At 48.6% G+C, this 19705-nt stretch overlaps 1 protein-coding gene across 1 annotated transcript in view; it reads left to right on the forward strand.

The window, feature by feature from the left end:
• LOC108081262 (aminopeptidase N) overlaps positions 1 to 19705 on the forward strand; it is a 791205-nt gene that overhangs the window by 243987 nt on the left and 527513 nt on the right. The gene's annotated exons all lie outside the window — the stretch shown is intronic.

The following is a 19705-nucleotide window of genomic DNA, read 5'->3' on the forward strand; positions in this document are numbered from 1 at the left end:
TGCCCGTGCTTCCTCTCCATCCATGCCTCAAAGTTGGGGATCAAGCTGTACGTCCATCTCCCTTTGGACGAGGCATCCCATCTGGCTTGCCAGCTATCGTAGCTACTTCCTCTGGCCACTATCTTGTTCTCGGCCTTCGCGGCGCGATCTGGCCTATGGTGCCCGCGGAGTGCGTTGCGCAGCTCAGCCTTCTCGCGGACCAACTCACTAGCGCGGCGTCGTCCGAGACCGTCCTGAACGCGCTTGCCATTCGGACAGCGCATAGTCTGTATGTAGACTCCGCTCCCCGCATGTAGGACTTGGTCTCGGCGGCTTTAGCCCACACCGGTGCCGCGTACAGCATCTGGGAGGTTACGACGCTAGTCAGCAGCTTCCTGATGGTCTGCTTAGGACCTCTGGTATTAAGGAGTATCCGTGAGAGGCTACCTGCCGTCCTTCTGGCCTTCTTCTGGGCGTACTCCAGGTGCTCCTTGAACGATAGCCGGGTGTCGATCAGAACGGCGAGGTATTTTATTGCCCTCTGCGATCTGATCACGGCTCCGCCAACCCGGATCTCGGCCGTTTCCACGATCTTCCGGCTCGATATCAGGACTGCCTCCGTCTTTTGCGCCGCTAGCTCCAGGCCCGCTCTCGCGAGCAACGATTCGATCGATGTGATCGCTCGAATACCTTTCCGGTGGTGTCGGTGAGGCAGATGGGCCTATACGAGGATGGCTCCCCCTGCGGCTTGCCCGGCTTGGCGAGTAGCAGTAGTTTCTGCCTCTTCCACCTCTCCGGAAAGGTCCTCTCCTCCACGCACTTGGAGTACAGGGTGGCGAACGCCCTCGGATGTAAGGCGATGGACAGCTTCAACGCTCTGTTGGGTACAGCGTCCGGCCCCGGCGCCTTCTTGGGGGGCACGCTATTTCCCATCTGGATCACCTCCGCTTCCGAAACTTCGCAGGCGTCGTTTGGGAGACGCTCCGCACTGGGCCCCATGGTCACCGGGGATCCTGTCGGGAAAAGCGCCCGCACGATGCCGTCCAAGGCTTCGGGGTCCGACGGAGCTGTACTGCCGGCTCTCAGCCCTTTTACTACCATCCTATACGCTCCGCCCCAGGGATCGTCCTCCGCCTCGTCGCAGAGGTGCAGGAAACGGTCCCTCTTAGCGTCCCTTATGGCCGTCTTGAGGGCCGTTCTCGCCGCCCTGTAGACCTCGCTACGCTCAGCGACTCGTGAGGTTCCGCGTGCACGAGTCAGCTGCCTACGGGCTTGAAGGCAGGTGGCCCTGATGTCGGCGATCGCTTCGCTCCACCAGAACACTGGCCTGTGGTTTCCTCGAAACGAGCCTCTCTGGCGCATACTCTGGTCGCAGGCGTGCTCCAGGGTTGCTGCGATGTTGTTCGCCATTTGGTTGGCTCCACCCGTCACTTCGGCCGCCATGCCGTCCAGCGCGTTTGTGAACGCGCGTGCACAGCGTGTCTGGCCGGTAGGCTTTGCTAGGTCGCAGTGCTGCACGGGTATCTTCCGCGGGACTTCCCACTAAGCATAGGATAGTCTCGTGGTCGCTCCCGGTGTATGCGTCGCAGATTCCCCAAATAGCGGATTGGGATATTGCTCCGCTCACAAACATCAGGTCGATGATGGAGGCGGCTCCTGCACTGACGAACGTATGCCGCTCACCGTCGTTAAGGAGGACGTCGTCTGTCGATGCAAACGCTTCGAGCACCGCGCGTCCTCTGGCGTTGGTCAAGACGGATCCCCATTCCTGGGCCCAGGCGTTGAAGTCTCCTTCGACTATAACTTTGGGCCTCCCTCGAAGATCAGAGCTTCGGTCGTCCAGGATCCTACTAAACACCTCTAGTGGGAGACTAGGCGCCAAGTAGCAGCTCTGCAGCAGGAAGCGAGGATACCAAACTACAGAAATAATAACAATTATATTTCACTTTGGTTTTATGTTTTTTATTATAATTATTCTTTTATCTTGTGGCGGGCCCTGCTGCTGCCCTCACAAATAGGTAAAAGAAAGAAGGTGCTTACGTGACTTTCCCTGGCGGCGCGGTTGTCGCGATCTGGCGCGAGGGGAAGGGGGAGAATGCGCGTGGCAACTCACTCATGGTGCCGGCGTTCGGCAGTCAAGCTCGCGTCACCACGTGCGAGCGGGCGGGGTAACAGCGGTAGAACCTCGCGTTGCCGGCGTTTGGCAATGGCGGCTCCTGTCACAATGTACGATCGGGCGTAGTGGTGGCGCGGCGGAGCACGGGTTCGCGTTGGCTGAGCGCGGCGTCTCTTCGCTTAGATGCGTCGCGTGGTTCGTTGGCTCTGAGGATGCGGCGACCGTTCGCACGACTTTCCTCGGTGAAATCTCGACGCGGAAGAGGAAGGGTCAAAAAAATAGTGGTCGCACTTAAGCGACGGGTCGCGCTTATCGATCGGCCTGGTCTCTTATCGATTGGCCTATCGATCGCGGATAGTGCGATAGCAAGTTAGGGGGGTCTTTGCGCGGGTCGCGTCTTGGCTAACGAAGTGCTCAGGGGCTGCCACCTAGTTGGTTTCTGGGGGTTCGTTTTTCCACTACTAATAATAACATTTACCGCTTAGTTTGTTTAGTCTTACAAGTTTATAATGAACTAGTAAGCCCGGCGAACTCCGTTACGCCACCTTCGGCAAATTATCCGTTTAATTGAGGTGCTCTTTGGTAAACCATATTTTTTGTGATGTGTTGTGGTTAATAGAATTATCTAGGGACCAAATAGCCCCTGGGATGCTAAAATCACCAAGAACTACTAATTAAGTGTACCCGAAATTCTTTTAGAGACCAACTGAATAGCGGAAATATGGTTTCAATAAATAGGAAGTTCCGACAATGGAGGAATATAGTCCGATCTACCCGGTATACTGTGAACAGAGCTTTAAAAACTTTGGAGCTTGTTAAGCAAATGTGACACTATTATAGTACAATTAAGGAAGATTACTGCGTAAGCCTCTAGCATTCTGATAGGAGATACCAAGGAAGTTTGTTAGTTTTTTGAGACGGAAATGGAAGACGTTGAAGGCGCATTGGTCAAATCGGGCCTAGGAGGAGTAATTCCAACTGTCCTTTTTTTCTCTTTCTTTGCTTCGAATTCATTGACAATCACATGCTTTGGTCAGTTTTGGACAGAGCATAGTTTGTCAAAGAATTCCTCAGGAACATATATTTTGAAAGATGAAACTGTCTCGTTGGTGGTATTGCCATAAGGGGTTTTTTTAAGGCAGGCTGATTATCCGCCTTACCAATATCGGCCGGTAGTCCGGGCCTGACACCCTGGTAGGGATCTGGGGCTCTGAGAGGACAACTGTTGGGACCCTCCAGTAGACAAAACGGATATGGGCAACACCGGGGGCACGGTCTCACCCGCGACACCTTCGGATAACGAATCTTTTCTAGCACTCTATCTCAGGATTCTTGACATTTATCCTGAGGTCGATGGTTACTGTTGCTGTTAGGAGCCTGCCACGCTGGTTGGGATCCTCTTAGAAGCTGCACACCAGTTGATCTTCGTGTGCTCACGCGTTGTCTGAATCGGGCATTTTCCCTTACTACATTTCGTCTCTCCTCGCTTAAGTTCTGTGAACACACTTGCTGCTGGCATGCATGCCTTGTGCGGAGACCGATGTTCAAACGTCGTGCTCTAGGCATTTTGAACTATATGCAAAGTGGTTAATTTAACCTCAAATCCACAAAATTTTCACATTTCAACTTACCAGCTTAAAGACAAATGCTGGTTTCCAATTGAAATGTTAGGAAACGAATAACTTTTTTTTTTTTGCAAAACCATGGAAATCGGTTGGTGCGTTCTGGAGTTATGTATATGATATGGGCCTATAGGCAAAGTGGTTAATTTAACCTCAAATCCACCAAATTTTCACAGTTCAACTTACCAGCTTAAAGACAAATGCTGGTTTCCAATTGATATGTTAGGAAACGAATAACTTTTTTTTTTTTTTGCAAAACCATGGAAATCGGTTGGTGCGTTCTGGAGTTATGTATATGATATGGGCCTATAGTCAGAGTGGTTAATTTAACCTCAAAAATTTGCATAATTTACACAGTTCAACTCACCACCTTTTCTGTTGTAATTATTCTTGAAAAATTCCGAAGAAGAGGACACTAAGCTTGCCTCAAATGCTACAAATTCCCAAGGCTCAGATGCACCATTTGTTTTACTAAACCATTCGAAAGTGCCCAATAAGTTAATTAAAATCGGGGACAAAGACAGGCCGGCAATAGCTGAGAATATTTCCACCGCTGGTCCCGATTGGATAGTAATTCTGTCCTATCCGGGAAATTCTGGTCTTGATCAAGGACTATAGGCAGAGCGGTTAATTTAACCTCTAATCCACATAATTTATACATTACACTCACCACCTTTTCTGTTGCAATTATTCTTGAAAAAGACGCTGAAATATATGAGGAAGAAGAAGAGGACACTAAGCTTCCCTGAAAAGCACCAAATTCCCAAGGCTCAGATGCACAATTTGTATTAGTAAGCCATTCGAAAGTGCCCAATATTAAATTTATTAAAATCGGGGACGAAGACAATCCGGCAATAGCTGAGAAAACAAAACGAATGAATAACTTATTTTTTTACTGATTCTTCACAAAATTTGTTTTGTTTTGTTTTGTTTCATAAAATAAACTGAGTAGAGAATTACGGCATGCTATGTATCAGTGATGGCCTTTATGCAAAAATGACTTTCCCGATTTTCTGTTGCAATTTTTCCTGAATTTTCTTTACTGCTTATATAACGAATTCCAAGACCTTTCCAACGAATGCAAAACCGTGGAAATCGGTTCATGCGTCGTGTTCCCTGAATGTTGCACCGCACATTCAGCTGATCCACCATCGACGAAATGAAATATATTTGCAGAAATTGATGCGGTTCCTCTGTTGTTGGCACCAATGAACCATGCAAATGATGATAAATGATATGATGGTGTAGTCCGTAGAGTATATGTTGTTATTATGTTGCAATTCTTTGTGTTTTGTGTAAGTGATTGTAACTTTTACCTTGCAAGTCGGCATGAAGCCGCCTTCTCGAATGATATTAGCTCCAAAGGAAGTCATGCGAAAGCAGTTATTATATTCAAGGATGTGTTGAAGAAAATGGCTGGAATCTGGATCACTTCCATCGAACAATGCTTTTATTGGCTGTGGTGGTGTAAGTAATGGATCCAGTTTGACTTTTCCACTTGCGCAGCACAATCCAGCAGTTTCTCTTTTAAACTTTAACGCATTGCAATATCGGCATATAGTAGTCATAGGTCCAATATCTAATTTTCTATCATCTCTGTAGTTCGCAGAGGGATCATATTGAAATGCCAAGCGATTGTATGATGCCAATGATCTTCGTGTGCTCACGCGTCGTCTTAATCGGTCATATTCTCTTCTTGCATTTCGTCTTTCCTCGCTTAAGTTCTGTGAATACCCTTGTTGCTGGATTGCATGCCTTCTGCGGAGAACGATGTTCACACGTCGTGCTCTAGGTATTTTGGACTATAGGCAGAGCGGTTAATCCACATAATTTACACAGTTCAACTTACCACCCTAAATACAAATGCTGGTTTCCAATTGCACTGATATGAAACGAATAACTTATTTTACTCAAAATTGAACACAATCTCGATTTGTCATAAAATAAACTGAGTAGAGAATTATGGCATGCTATGTGTCAGTGTTGGCGCTTTATGCAAAAATGATTTTCCCGCTTTCTGTTGCAATTTTTCCTGAATTTTCTTTACTGCAAAAAATCACAAATTCCGAGACCTTTCCAACGAATTCAAAACGGTGGAATTCGGTTTGTGCGTTCTGGAGTTATTTGATCCGCGCAGAAAACTCGACTTATTTTTATATAATAGATAATGAGATATTTACAAGTAATGAACTTAACCTTATAATAACAATAATAATGAAAGCTGGATAAGAAAAGAAGTGACTCCGAGATTTCTCGGCACGCAGTTGGCGAAAAATGGTGCGCCCCAGATTTGGGGCGTTACAAGATCCAGCAGCTTTTCCAGCGTTTAAAGTAGAAATGAGGTGAGGCTTATCGGTCTGTAACCCTTGGGGCTCACGTGGCTGCCCTTTCCTGCTTTGGGCAGGAAGACCATCCGAGAGGTCCTCCATTGGATAGGGATATAGCCCGTGCTTAAATAAGCTGTATATATTGCGTAGAGTCATGGGGTTATCTCTTTCTTGGTCGCCTGCTGCATGGCTGGTGTTGGAGGGGGGCGGCTTTAAGCTGAAATGCACTCGATAAGAAAAACACGTAGAACTTTTCGGGGTTTTGCGCGACGTGCGTCGATGTCTTTATTGTAGAAGGTAAATTGATACTAACTATACAAAAGAAACTAAAGCTAGGGAGAGCGGATTGGAAGCTCTTTGGACTGGAAGTCCGGAGGAAGAGGGAGAGAAAAGGAGAGCGTTCGGAATCACACTGCCTCCCGAAATTGAGCGCCTTTCTGGCGTGAACATTCTCCCCCCCCTTGCGAGGATACGCAGCAAAAGTACCAGGAAGTATTAGCTCTGGAAAGCGTAGGATAACGCTGAACGTTCGTCGGCATGTAGAAGGGTGTGGTGATCCTGTCCACACGACTGGAATCGGTCGCTACTTCGACAGGATCCTCCGGAATGGTGGTGGGCCAGGCAGTTGACGCAGTACTTCCTGTCGATGACTGTCTGGAGCCGTTTCTTCGCATCAAGCCGGAGAAAACGGTGGCACTTCCGAAGAGGATGGTTCCCTTGGCAGACTCGGCATTGGTAGGATAAAATACCTCGGGAACGTCTGCTCTTGCTGTCGTCGTACGGAACCCAGTAATTGGAATCGGCAGAAGTGGTCACTCGTGTGGAGAACGAGGAAATTCTTTGGATGGGTGCAGAAATTTGTGGTGCGTCATCACGAGGATTCGGAACACTGGATGAAGTGTTGCTTGGATGCAACAATGTGTGATGCCGACCGTGACAAATAACACAGCTGTGGGCGCTTGTGCAATTTAAGCACAACTGCTTTTTCTGGATGTAAGATGATCGATCGACTATCGTCATCTGAAGGAAGCGTGGACACAAACGCACTGGATGGTTCTCTGCAGAACACAAATCGCATCTTTTGGATATGTGAACAATCCGCGTACTAAAGGATTGTAGTACTTGTGGCGACTGGTTGGAGATTGTCGGTTTCGACGAACGGGGCATATCGTAGGAGGCTGGAGAGAATCGATGGTTTCCAGAGTTCTATTGCGCTCAGTAAGGAAAGAATCGAGTTCTAGCCACGACGGAATATCGGTTTTATTTGTTAAGGATTGCTCCCATAAGGAAAGCGTCAGCTTTGGAAGCTTCGTGGAGCACAAATAAACCAGGAGGCAGTCCCAATTATCCGTAGGAAGGCCGGACAGAGCTAGGGATGTGAGGCAATTTTGAATTGTATTCTGCAGCTCCTTCAAGGCTGCCGAGGACTCACGTTCAATGGACTGAATGTTCAACAATTTCTTCAGTTGGCTGTTTACCAAAGCGCGTTTATTTTCGAAACGCTCAGATAGGTTTTTCCATGCTGAGCGGAAACCGTCGTTTCGGAGAGGAGAGAGAGCGGAGAGGCGGAAAAATTGCCAAATATCGGAGCGTCGTATGCAGACGATTATGTACGTATGTAAATACGTATTGCAGCTCAGGATAGAGCGAAGGAGTAAAAAACAAACAAAAAATATATGTACGAATTAAATAAATTTGTAATTTTAGTAGCTGCGGACAGTTATTGTTGTAAATTTGTAAATATAAGTTTCGGAGTGAAGTGGACTGTATTTGTAGTATGTATGTAATGTAAATAAATGCTAGCGGGAACACAGTAAACGAGAAGGAATTAAGAATAATTCGTAATTGGAAAGTATTACTGTGGCTTAGGCATTTATTTAAACAAACACTTTATGAATTTTGGAACCCGTAGATCTTGTATAGAAATTATCTATTATATAAAAATAAGTCAAGTTTTCTGCGGGGATCAAATAACTCCAGAACGCACGAACCGATTTCCACGGTTTTGCATTCGTTGGAAAGGTCTCGGAATTTGTGATTTTATGCAGTAAAGAAAATTCAGGAAAAATTGCAACAGAAAGCGGTAAAATCATTTTTGCATAAAGCGCCAACACTGACACATAGCATGCCATAATTTTCTACTCAGTTTATTTTATGACAAATCGAAATTGTGTTCATTTTTTAAAAAAATAAGTTATTCGTTTCATATCAGTGCAATTGGAAATCAGCATTTGTATTTAGGGTGGTAAGTTGAACTGTGTAAATTATGTGGATTAGAGGTTAAATTAACCGCTCTGCCTATAGTCGAAAATGCCTATAGCACGACGTGTGAACATCGGTCTCCGCACAAGGCATGCAATCCAGCAACAAGTGTATTCACAGAACTTAAGCGAGGAGAGACGAAATGTAGTAAGGGAAAATGCCCGATTGAGACAACGCGTGGGCACACGAAGATCAACTGGTGTGCAGCATCTAAGCGGATCCCAACCAGCGTGGCAGGCTCCTAACAGCAGCCTTCCTCGACATAGCCATCGACCTCAGGACAAAATTTCAAGAATCCTAAGATAGAGTGCTAGAAAATATTCGTTATCCGACCGTGCCCCCGGTGTTGCCCATATCCGTTTTGTCCACTGGAGGGTCCCAACAATTGTCCTCTCAGAGCCCCAGTTCCCTACCAGGGTGTCAGGCCCGGACTACCGGCCGAAATTGGTAAGGCGGATAATCAGCTTACCTTGAAAAAACCCCTTATGGCAATACCACCAACGAGACAGTTTCATCTTTCCTCCATTGTCGGAACTTCCTATTTATTGAAACCATCTTTCCACTATTCAGTTGGTCTCTAAAAGACTTTCGGATAGGGACCACTTAGTAGTTCTTGGTGATTTTAACATCCCAGGGGTTATTTGGTCCCTAAGTAATTCCATTAACCACAATACATCACAAAAAATGTGGTTTACCAAAGAACACTTCAATTAAACGGATAATTTGCCGAAGGTGGCGTAACGGAGTTCGCCTGGCTTACTAGTTTGGATATAATTTCTCGATTTGGGGAAATGTCAATGTTGACAGCGATTGTAGTTTTGTGGAGTGGCCTGTATTGAATATGTATGTAAATGTAAATAAATGCTAGCGGGAACACAGTTAACGAAGAGGAATTGAGAACTATTGGAATTAAATTCTCACTGTGGCTATTGCATTTATTTATTTATTTAAACACACACTTTTGGATTTTGGCGCAAATGTAGAAAATGAATACCGAATTATTTTGGATTTTTGGAAGGTATTATGCTGCCGTAGTGTCGGATTAATCGGACTTGGATTTTGACAATAATCATACAGAGAAGTTAAGACGAATTGAGTTTCGCAAAACCTAACTGTATGACCGGCAGCAATAATGTAATGGACTTATCTGGTGCGGTGTTAAAGCCACCGGAGCTGCTGGTGGATGATATCCGGCTCTGATGGACCAAATGTTGGAGGGGGGCGGCTTTAAGCTGAAATGCACTCGATAAGAAAAACACGTAGAACTTTTCGGGGTTTTGCGCGACGTGCGTCGATATCTTTATTGTAGGAGGTAAATTGGTACTAACTATACAAAAGAAACTAAAGCTAGGGAGAGCGGATTGGTGCTTTTATTCTCGCAAAGGAGTCTATAGCCCAGTGCAGTAAACCGGAGGATATTAGATCTTTTGGGAGATGCTCTACACCAGTTGCTAGGTCCTGGTGCTTATTTGCATCAGGTACCTCAGTGCATCCTGCGAAATGCGCATGCATTAGTGCTGTTAGGGCCTCTTCGCTGCCCTCAGTCCACTGTCCGTCGTCGCGTTTGAGCTGACTCTGTATGGTTGGCTGCTTCGATAGCAGCTTTCGGAGTCTAGCCGTTTCCGGGGCAGTCTCTATATTGGAGCAGAAGTTTCTCCATGAGTTTCTCTGCGCCTTGCGTATTTCCTTCTTGTAGTCCCTAAGTAGGACTTTGTATTCCTCATTGATGATGTCATCTTTCGCCTACTTGGCAATTTTGAAGAATTCTTTGAGTTTGGTGCGTCGGAGTGAAAGGTCCTTATTCCACCAGGGATGCCTGGTCCTCTTTCTCGTGTTCGATATAGGGCATGATGCGTGGTACGCATCCAGCAGTTCTTTGGAGAGGGTCTATGGACTTTTCTATGTCTTCCGCGGATTCTACTATGCCCGAAGAGATCGCGAGCCGTGTCGCGATAGTCTCCTTGAACTTTCCCCAGTTAGTATTCCGGGGGTTCCTGAAGACTGATTGTTTTGGAGAGTGTTCGAATGCGTATTGGAACCGTATGTTTTCCTATGATTTCAGAAGGATGGTCTCTCAAGGACTCTCCATTCTGATATCAAAGTACCTTGACCCCTTACAAGAGTAAGATCTAGCACGTTTGAGGAGGTGGGACCTACAAAGGTGTGTTCCTCCCCCACGTTTGCCATACTCAGGTTGGTTGAGAGTATAAAGTCTAAGAGGGACTCACCTCTGTCGTGGTGCGCGTTGGCGTCTGCACCCACGAGCAGTTGATGGTCTTTCGGGCTGGCTTCTACCAAGCTCATGAGTTCTTCTGGTGGGGCCGTCCTGTTGTGTGCCATGTAGCAGGAAGCTACCAAAAGGTAGACTCTCTAGCATCACCACGGTCAGGTCATCAGAGCTGTAATGAGACATAAGGTTAGCGTGTAGACCCTGCCGTACAAATAAGGCGGTTCTATTCCTGCTTAATCCTCCATCCGTGCGTACAATGACTCAACAAGCCGCGCATGCACCATCTTCCACTGCGCCTCGGTCATTTTGCTGGCTTCTTCGCTTCTGTCAATGAGGGCCACGATCAAGTGTCGTTTGGTCACCTCACGGACTTTTGCGGTTTTTTTGGGCTTTTTCGCCATTCGAGGAGGGCCTGCCTCCTAAGGCCCGCGATGCCGCTTGCTCCCCGGTGCGTCCATAGAGGCGCTTTCAGTTGAGCGTTGCATTTTGTTGGCAAACGTCTCCTCGTTGGCGAATCCGCCAGTCGGTCTCATTTGGGGGAGTTTGGCGAAGTGAAGCCTCCCCTCAGCGATTTTCTGCTCAGCCCAGGTAAGCCTTCTCCTCTAGGGATAGGGCGGCGGAGGGCAGCCTTGTACAGCGCCTTGGCCTTCATTCCCTCGCTTGACCGCTTTGGCCCGTCCCTGCGCTGGAAGCTGAAGGAGTTGAACCGTGGCCTTTGCTAGACACTGCAATATCGCGGACGGGGCAAGCAGCGATGCATTACCCGTGTCCGGGTTAATATAGTGCCCATTGCCCAGCCGGCACCTTCGGGGAGGGTTCAGATGGAGGATTTTTGCCAGGCCGTAAACATAATAGGTTAGGTAAAATGTTATGAAACTCTGTTTTGTGTGTGTTTTCAGCATTTAAATTTATAATATAAATATCAAAACCAAGGGTATAAAAACTTCGGTGTGTCGAAGCTAGCTTCCTTTCTTGTTTTAATAATATTGCGACAACCCAAGCCGCAACAACATATACAATTTCTAATTGGAACTAAAATTACTAGTAAGAATAAGAATAGTAGTTTTAAGGTCGGAGTTGGTGATTCTTAATCCTAGTTTAGATAATTAATAACGGAAAATGGGTGCTTCATAGTTTGTTGGTAAGAGTGATCTTTAGTAATAGCGCGCTCACCCCTGAACAGCTGATAGTAATCGAGTGGATATCACCGATCTGGCAACACCATCGCCTATCGAAGATCGATATCTTCGGGAAACAGTTTACAACCGCCTATATAAAGTGGCGCACCAGCCAGTGAAGCTTCACTTTTTACAGAGCAGCCGAGCAGGAAATATCTGGTGAGTGAATAAATAAAGAAGTAGGACAAGGTTTGGCCCTGGTGGCCAAGAAGTAGGTGTAGGTAAAAGTGGGACTAGGTCTGGCCCTGGTAGGCAGGTCTAGCTCAGTAGACGGGAGGAGCGGAGTTCGGCCCTGGTCGGCGGACTTCGTATAGAGAAGTTAGGTGCGGGACGAGGTCTGGCCCTGGTCCTCCGGACCCACCCACCGTGACCACAGCAGCGACCACCCCGCGACCGGTCACGCGCCCTACGCCCTTCGCTATAGGGTAGCATCAAGTCGACTACACACGCACCACGCGCAGTCGCATCGCCTACATAGGGTATAACCAAGCCGATCAAAACGCACACATATCGCGCAGTGGCATCACCCACACCGGGTATCATCAAGTCAACTAACCCGCAAACTCGTCGCTGAGTCGCATCACCCACCACAGGGTGCCATCAAGTCCACTAATCCGAACAAGGGAAAGCAGAGCTGACCCACCACAGGACATCAGCCAGCCGGCTACTCATCGACGGAGCCACAATTACGCGGATACACCCGGATCCAGGGTAGCAGTCAGACGCTCCAACACCACCTGATTGTATTTTCTTCCCCATAGGGTTATAAGGATGCTATGGCCAGGATAATGACTCAGTCGGCCCAGGCGTCCTCTACAGAAATATTTATTATTTTACGGAGACAGGCAGGAAAAGGACGAGGCCCGGAGGCCGGGTTTTAATTGGGTGCGAAAAATAGGGGCAGGCGAAGGTCAAAAAGCCCAGAAGTCCGTGCAACCAGCTCCGCGAGCCGTGATCCGATTGCCAGATCCGGAGCGAAGGGGGGTCTCCCGGAGTCGGACCGATCCCGCAAGCCGGGGTATCGGTTTCCCCAGATCTCCGAAAGAGTGGCCCGAGGTGAGAGCCGCCGGCCACGCAGAGTCATGTGTCGGCCGCCCTGGGTTCCGGAGAAGGGATGCCGAAGTGGCGAGTCGATCCCGCATGCCGAGTATCCCCCGCCGCCTCCGGGTGAGACGGGGTGGTCCGAAATCGGAGGAGACCGGTCCCGCAAGCCGAAAACCGCTTCGCCGCCTCAGGAGAGAAAGGATGGGCGCCTAACCAGGAAGAGGTCGATCCCGCAAGCCGGGGTACTCCTCTAAGAAAAGAAAAAGCGAAGGTTTGCCGACCACGCTGGCCATGTGCCGGTGGCCCTTGCTCTCCAGCAGTAAGGTGGCGCCGAGAGGGTGATCTGCCGTGAGTGGGTAGATAATATTCCGCTGATATGTCCATTAACTTATGTCCAGTATTCTACTCCAACTCCATGTGGCTCGCGGCCGGCAACGTGGTTAGAAATTTTAATTCCTTTAATTCCGTGGCATGTCTGGTACGTTCTGCTGTATCCCGAAGAAGAGAGCGAGTCCCGCAAGCCGAGGCCGTTTTATAGGTGACTGGCGATCGGCGGCGCCGCTTTACTTCCGGCGTCGGGAAGTGCTTCGGGTGGCTTCGGCTCGCGTCGTGCCTGGCTCGGCTGCCGATCCCGATCCTCGGGCCCTGTCGTGGGTGCCGACGTTATCGACTCAGCTGATCGGGCCCCGCTTTCGGGTTTTACCGAAGGGCGGTTCGGTTGGCCGTTCTTTGGCTCTGCCGACTGCCGGCTTCGGCTCTCGGGTCTTCTGTTAGGCCGCTCTTGGTTTTCGGCTGCTCTTGGTTTTTCGGCTGCTCTTGGTTTTTCGGCTGCTCTTCGTCTCTTCTCTTAAAAACTAAATCTTGAGTGCGCGCGTCTCTCTTAACTTCTTGTCCCTTGTTTTATGTGCCCTTCGTGGGACTTTGTGTGGTGTCGTCTGTCTATCTTATATACTACTTATATATAACCTTACGTACTATGAAAATTCAACTTAAATGCTCCAAACGTTTCCCCGGTTGTGAGGCTTCCTCACAGGGTTTTACTGTATAATTATAAATAAAACTATCATCGAATTAGAACATTCTCTCTGCCTTTTTTACTGGATGTTTTGGGAAACGAGGGGCTTGGACATATAAATCTCTGTACGAACCCCGACCCCGGCGAGCTAGGCCGTGCAACCCCTAAAGAGGGTCGTTACAATATTCAGGCTTTTCTTTGCAATATAGTTAGCAGGTTTAATGAGGTTATATTTAAAGGTTAGGATTGGCTAGCCTACTCTGAGGTGATATCGCATCAAGGCCCGCCGAAACCATTTTGGCCGGGTTATACTTGCTGGCCACTCGTTGCGGTTTCACTTGTCACACTCACCCGTCTCACTGTCACACACTCACACACGTGGGTCAAGGTGGGTGCTCTGCCGCTGGTCCTGGCTTCCAGCGTCAATCGACGGCTGGCTATTCGGTGGCGTGGTCTCCGATTTCCGTGCGTCAATCGACGGCTGGTGGCTCTCGTTTCGCGTTGTTGTTGCGGCAAATCTTCTAGGTGGTGTCTTGACAACTTTCGGGGAGTGCAACGATATTAACTTCCTTTGCGTAAAGCTATCAGTCAATGGTAACTCCTATTTCATTACATGTTCCTAAATTCCTCCAGTATCTGGACTATCCATCTCCATCTTTCCGCCTTCAAGTATCTTTCCAATAGGCTTTTGGATAGGGAGTTCTATATACATTATATATTTTAGTTCGATTGTTTCGACTCCTAGTGCCATTATTTTTTATCGAATGCGTTAATGCTTAAGTTAAACATACCGGTTCTCAATCAATCAATATGCCAACACGATTAGGATAATCTTTATCGATATAAATATCATTGTTCCTTTTGCCTCTTCTGTAAGCGTATTAACATTTGCGGCAAAACGTTTAATTTGTCTGTACTTTTTTGTTTGTTAGTTCTTACAGTCTGTGACGGTTTGTCGTTTCCGGTGGCTCAGGGATAGCCAGGGTTCGTCTCAGAAATTTGTATTTTTAGTCAGAGGTGGTTGCTGAAAGAGATGCCCTCAGGTCTACCAGTTAGCGGAGACCCTGAGATCTTCCAGTTAGCAGCAGAACTTTGTGGAGCCGTGTGTAGAGGCTCTAAGGTCCTCTAAGATTGAGAAGTTTGTAGAGGCCCTAAGGTCTTCTAAGATGTAGAAGTTTGTAGAGGCCTTAAGGTCTTCTAAGACTGAGAAGTTTGTAGAGGCCCTAAGGTCTTCTAAGATTAAGAAGTTCGGGGAGGCCCTAGGGTCTTCCAAGTTCGAGCAGTTTGGGGAGGCCCTAAGGTCTTCCAAGTTCGAGAAGTTTGTAGAGGCCCTAAGTTTAGGTTAGGTTAAGTTAGACCGGACGGCCCTCGGGGGGCCACACATAGGCCAATATGGCCCATAGCTATCCGGGGAAACTCCTGGATGGACCTAGAGACTATTTATGCGGGTTTCGAGATCCTTGAATATCAAGGTGTTTTTCGCAAAGGCAAGGAGTTCACCTGGCTTTCTCCTGGAGGCATGTTCTAGCGATGCCAGAACTGGAGAGCCTAGGTATCTCATTCTTGCCCTCGTTAGGGCCGGACATTTGCAAATGAGATGCTCCAAGGTTTCGATTGCCTCGGATTCATCACATTTCCGGCATTTGGCGTTGTCGGTAATACCCAGCTTGACTGCATGTGCAGCAGACAGGCAGTGACCTGTAAGAATACCCACTAACATTCTGCAGTCCTTCCGCGGAAGATGCAGCACGTGGTGGGTGAGTTTCTCGTTGTGTTCTTTGCACATGATTTTTGATATTCTGCAGGTTGCGGAATTACTCCTCCACCTGCTTTTTGCGCTTGCGTCAGCCCGTCTCTCTAGCTCGCTTTGAAGCGTTCTTAGGGAGATAGGGACGTTTTCCGTTCTTTCACTCGCCAGTCCAACGCCTTCCTTTGCAAGTTCGTCTGCGGTTTCATTACCGTCTATGCCTTGGTGGCTGGGAACCCAGTAGATCCTCACTGACTTAGTCGTGCTTAGGCTATCTAGTGACTCCCTGCTTGCCAGTATATTTTTGGAGCTAACCGCTGAAGATTGCATGGATTTCATCGCCACTTGACTGTCTACGAACAAATTGACCGCCTCATGTGGACGGTTTATGCTCTGCGCAAACTCTGCTGCTTTCCTGATGGCGAATACTTCCGCCTGGAATACAGCCTCATTTGAGGGTCTGAACAGTATATGCCCGCTCCAACTCCTCCTTCCATCTTGGAGCCGTCGGTGTATATATTGAGGTATTGAGCATAGTCCTGGCCTGACTTCCAGTCATTTGGTCCCATTAATACTGTTGTGTTTACATTCGGGCACGTTCTGGGAATCATGTAGTCAGATGTACTGCTCATGTCTCGACCAATTTAACTGAGCCCGAAACCTTGTATTGACCAGTTTCCTGATGCAACCAGACATTGTGCCGCCTTTCCTGCTGTCTGTTGCGCTTGGATATCTAGGGATATATACCGATTATGGTTTCGAGTGCTTTGGTGGGGGTTGACCTCAGCGCCCCTGATATGCAGAGCAGTGCCTGCCGCTGGGTTCTCTCCATAAGCTTATTATATGTTTTCTTCTCGATGGCTGGCCAGCACACTAAGACTCCATACAGCAGAGTCGGACGCACCACCGATATGTAGACCCAATGCATTAGAGCGGGTGAGAGGCCCCATGTGCTGCTAAGCATCTTCTTGGATGCATATAGCGCTATGGTGGCCTTTTTTACCCTCTCTACTACATTGGCCTTCCACCTCAGCTTGCTGTCAAGTACAATGCCGAGGTATTTGACTTATGTTTTCGGGGTCAGCCTGATTTTGTTAATTTTCGGGATGATCCATTGCGGCATCTTGTATCTCTTGGTGAAGAGAATAAGGTCCGTCTTATCCGCATTGATATTGAGTCCTACCCTCTCCGCCCACTCACATATCTCCCTGAGTGTTGTTTCCATGATCGAGCTGAGGGTCGATGGACAGACTCCCGAGATAATTATGCTTATGTTATCCGCATAAGCTGTTTGGTGCTTTCCTCTCGAATCTCTTGATTAGGTCGTCTACCACCAGATTTCATAGGAGGGGCGACAGAACCCCACCTTGCGGCGTGCCTCTGTGCGCTGCTCTCACCATGGAAGCGATGCCCCAATCTGATTGTACTCACCGGCAACTTAGAAGATTTTTTATCCACAAGTTGATAGCGGGGGACGAGTTGGTCGCTTCTAACGTTATTGAATGCCCCGGATATTTCCACGAACACTCCAAGTGCTTACTCCTTATTGTTTAGGGCTCTCTCAATGGTGGCTACCAACGAATGTAGTGCCGTCTCCACTAATTTCCCCTTCGTGTAGGCGTGCTGGTTGGTCGACAGTTGTCTCCCTACATCGTTCCTGATGTATACGTCCAGCAGCTTTTGCAGCGTTTTAAGTAGGAATGAGGTGAGGCTTATCGGTCTGTAATCCTTGGGGCTCACGTAGCTGCACTTTCCTGCTTTGGGCAGGAAGAAAATCCGAGAGGTCCTCTATTGTATAGGGATATAGCCCTTGCTTAAACAAGCTATATATATTGCGTAAAGCCATGGGATGATCACCTTCTTGGTCACCTGCAGCATAGCTGGGAATATTCCATCTGGTCCTGGTGCTTTTATCCTCGCAAAGGAGACTATAGCCCAGTGGATTCTACCAGAGGATATTAAACCTTTTGGGAGATGCTCTACTCCAGTTGCGAGGTCCTGGTGCTTATTTGCATCGGGTACCTCAGTGCATCCTGGGAAATGCGCGTGCATTAGTGCTGTTAGGGCCTCTTCGCTGCCCTCAGTCCACTGTCCGTCGTCGCGTTTGAGCTGACTCTGTATGGTTGGCTGCTTCGATAGCAGCTTTCGGAGTCTAGCCGTTTCCGGGGCAGTCTCTATATTGGAGCAGAAGTTTCTCCATGAGTTTCTCTGCGCCTTGCGTATTTCCTTCTTGTAGTCCCTAAGTAGGACTTTGTATTCCTCATTGATGATGTCATCTTTCGCCTACTTGGCAATTTTGAAGAATTCTTTGAGTTTGGTGCGTCGGAGTGAAAGGTCCTTATTCTACCAGGGATGCCTGGTCCTCTTTCTCGTGTCCGATATAGGGCATGATGCGTGGTACGCATCCAGCAGTTCTTTGGAGAGAGTCTCTAGGGACTCTTCTATGTCTTTCGCGGATTCTACTATGCCCGGAGAGATCGCGAGCCGTGTCACGTTAGTGTCCTTGAACTTTCCCCAGTTAGTATTCCGCGTGTTCCTGAAGACTGATTATTTTGGAGAGTGTTCGAATGCGTATTGGAACCGTATGTACTTATGATCTGAGAAGGATGGTCTCTCAAGGACTCTCCATTCTGATACCAAAGTACCTTGTCCCCTTACCAGAGTAAGATCTAGCACGTCTGAGGAGGTGGGACCTACATAGGTGTGTTCCTCCCCCACGTTTGCTATACTCAGGTTGGTTGAGAGTATAAAGTCTAAGAGGGACTCACCTCTGTCGTTTTTGTCAGGGCTCCCCCATACGCAGTGGTGCGCGTTGGCGTCTGCACCCACAAGCAGTTGCTGGTTCTTCGGGCTGGCTTCTACCAAGCTCATGAGTTCTTCTGGTGGGGCCGTTCTGTCATGTGCCATGTAGCAGGAAGCTACCAAAAGGCGCTTTTTTCCGCTCTCTAGCATCACCACGGTCAGGTCATCAGAGCTGTAGTGAGACATAAGGTTAGCGTGTAAACCTTTCCGTATAAGTACGGCGGTTCTATTCCTGCTAACCGTTGGTGGATGAAGCAAATTGTACTTTGCGGACTTCAGTCCGGCGATGGCATTGCCTGAGGCGATCCATGGCTCCTGGACCAAAGCTATGTCGGCGGATCCTTGCTCCATGGCTATGAGGAGTTCCGCCGACGCGACCTTGCTCTTATGGAGGTTGAGCTGCAGCACCCTGAGTGTCATGGGTACTGGCCTCAACTCCATACGACGGGTTGACTACTACGGTCAGGTCACCGTCCTCTCCTTCGTTGAACTCATCCAGCGTCATTTCCCGGTCGGCATCCACGATGGTTTCCAGATCTAGGTCCTTCTCCACCACATCTGCCTTCAGGGTGTGAGCAACCTTATCCCTGGGGTGGCGCTTTTTGAGGCGCAGGTATACGCTACCCATGCCCCACGCCATCTTCCCGTATCTGGGATAAAGAATGTCCTCTGCCTCCTTGTTTATCTGGAGGACTGCACTTTGCCCCCCCTCTTTGGGTGATGGGGCCGCAACGTGCAGAACCTTCCAGTCCGCGGTTGGGATATCCGGGTTCTGACGCTGCAGCAGCTTCAGCGCCCGGTCCGCTTGGATTGCGATGGGGAAGAGTACCTTCGCTTTTGGAGTGGATTGGATTAGTTCCCTGTCCATCACCTCTAGCTTGGCTCCCTCCCACAGCGCCTCCAACTGGCAGACCGCTTGCGTCAGCCACTTTCTCGTCGGGTCATCCATGCACTTTAGGATTTTGACCCCATTTAGCCACCCAGCGCCATCGAAGGTGGGCATGGGAGCTTCGGGATCATCCTCCATCCGTGCGTACAATGACTCAACGAGCCGCACATGCACCATCTTCCACTGCGCCTCGGTCATTTTGCCGGCTTCATCGCTTCTGTCAATGAGGGCCACGATCAGGTGTCGTTTGGTCACCTCACTGACTTTTACGGTTTTTTTGGGCTTTTTCGCCATTTGAGGAGGGCCTGCCTCTTTAGGCCCGCGTTGCCGCTTGCTCCCCGGTGCGTCCATAGAGGCGCTTTCGGTTGAGCGTTGCCTTTTGTTGGCAAGCGTCTCCTCCACCTTGTTGGCGAATCCGCGAGTCGAACTCATATGGGGGAGTTTGGCGAAGTGAAGCCTCCCCTCAGCGATTTTCTCCTCAGCCCAGGTAAGCT

The sequence above is a fragment of the Drosophila kikkawai genome, chromosome 3L, assembly GCF_030179895.1.
Source record: "Drosophila kikkawai strain 14028-0561.14 chromosome 3L, DkikHiC1v2, whole genome shotgun sequence".
Lineage (NCBI taxonomy): Eukaryota > Metazoa > Arthropoda > Insecta > Diptera > Drosophilidae > Drosophila > Drosophila kikkawai.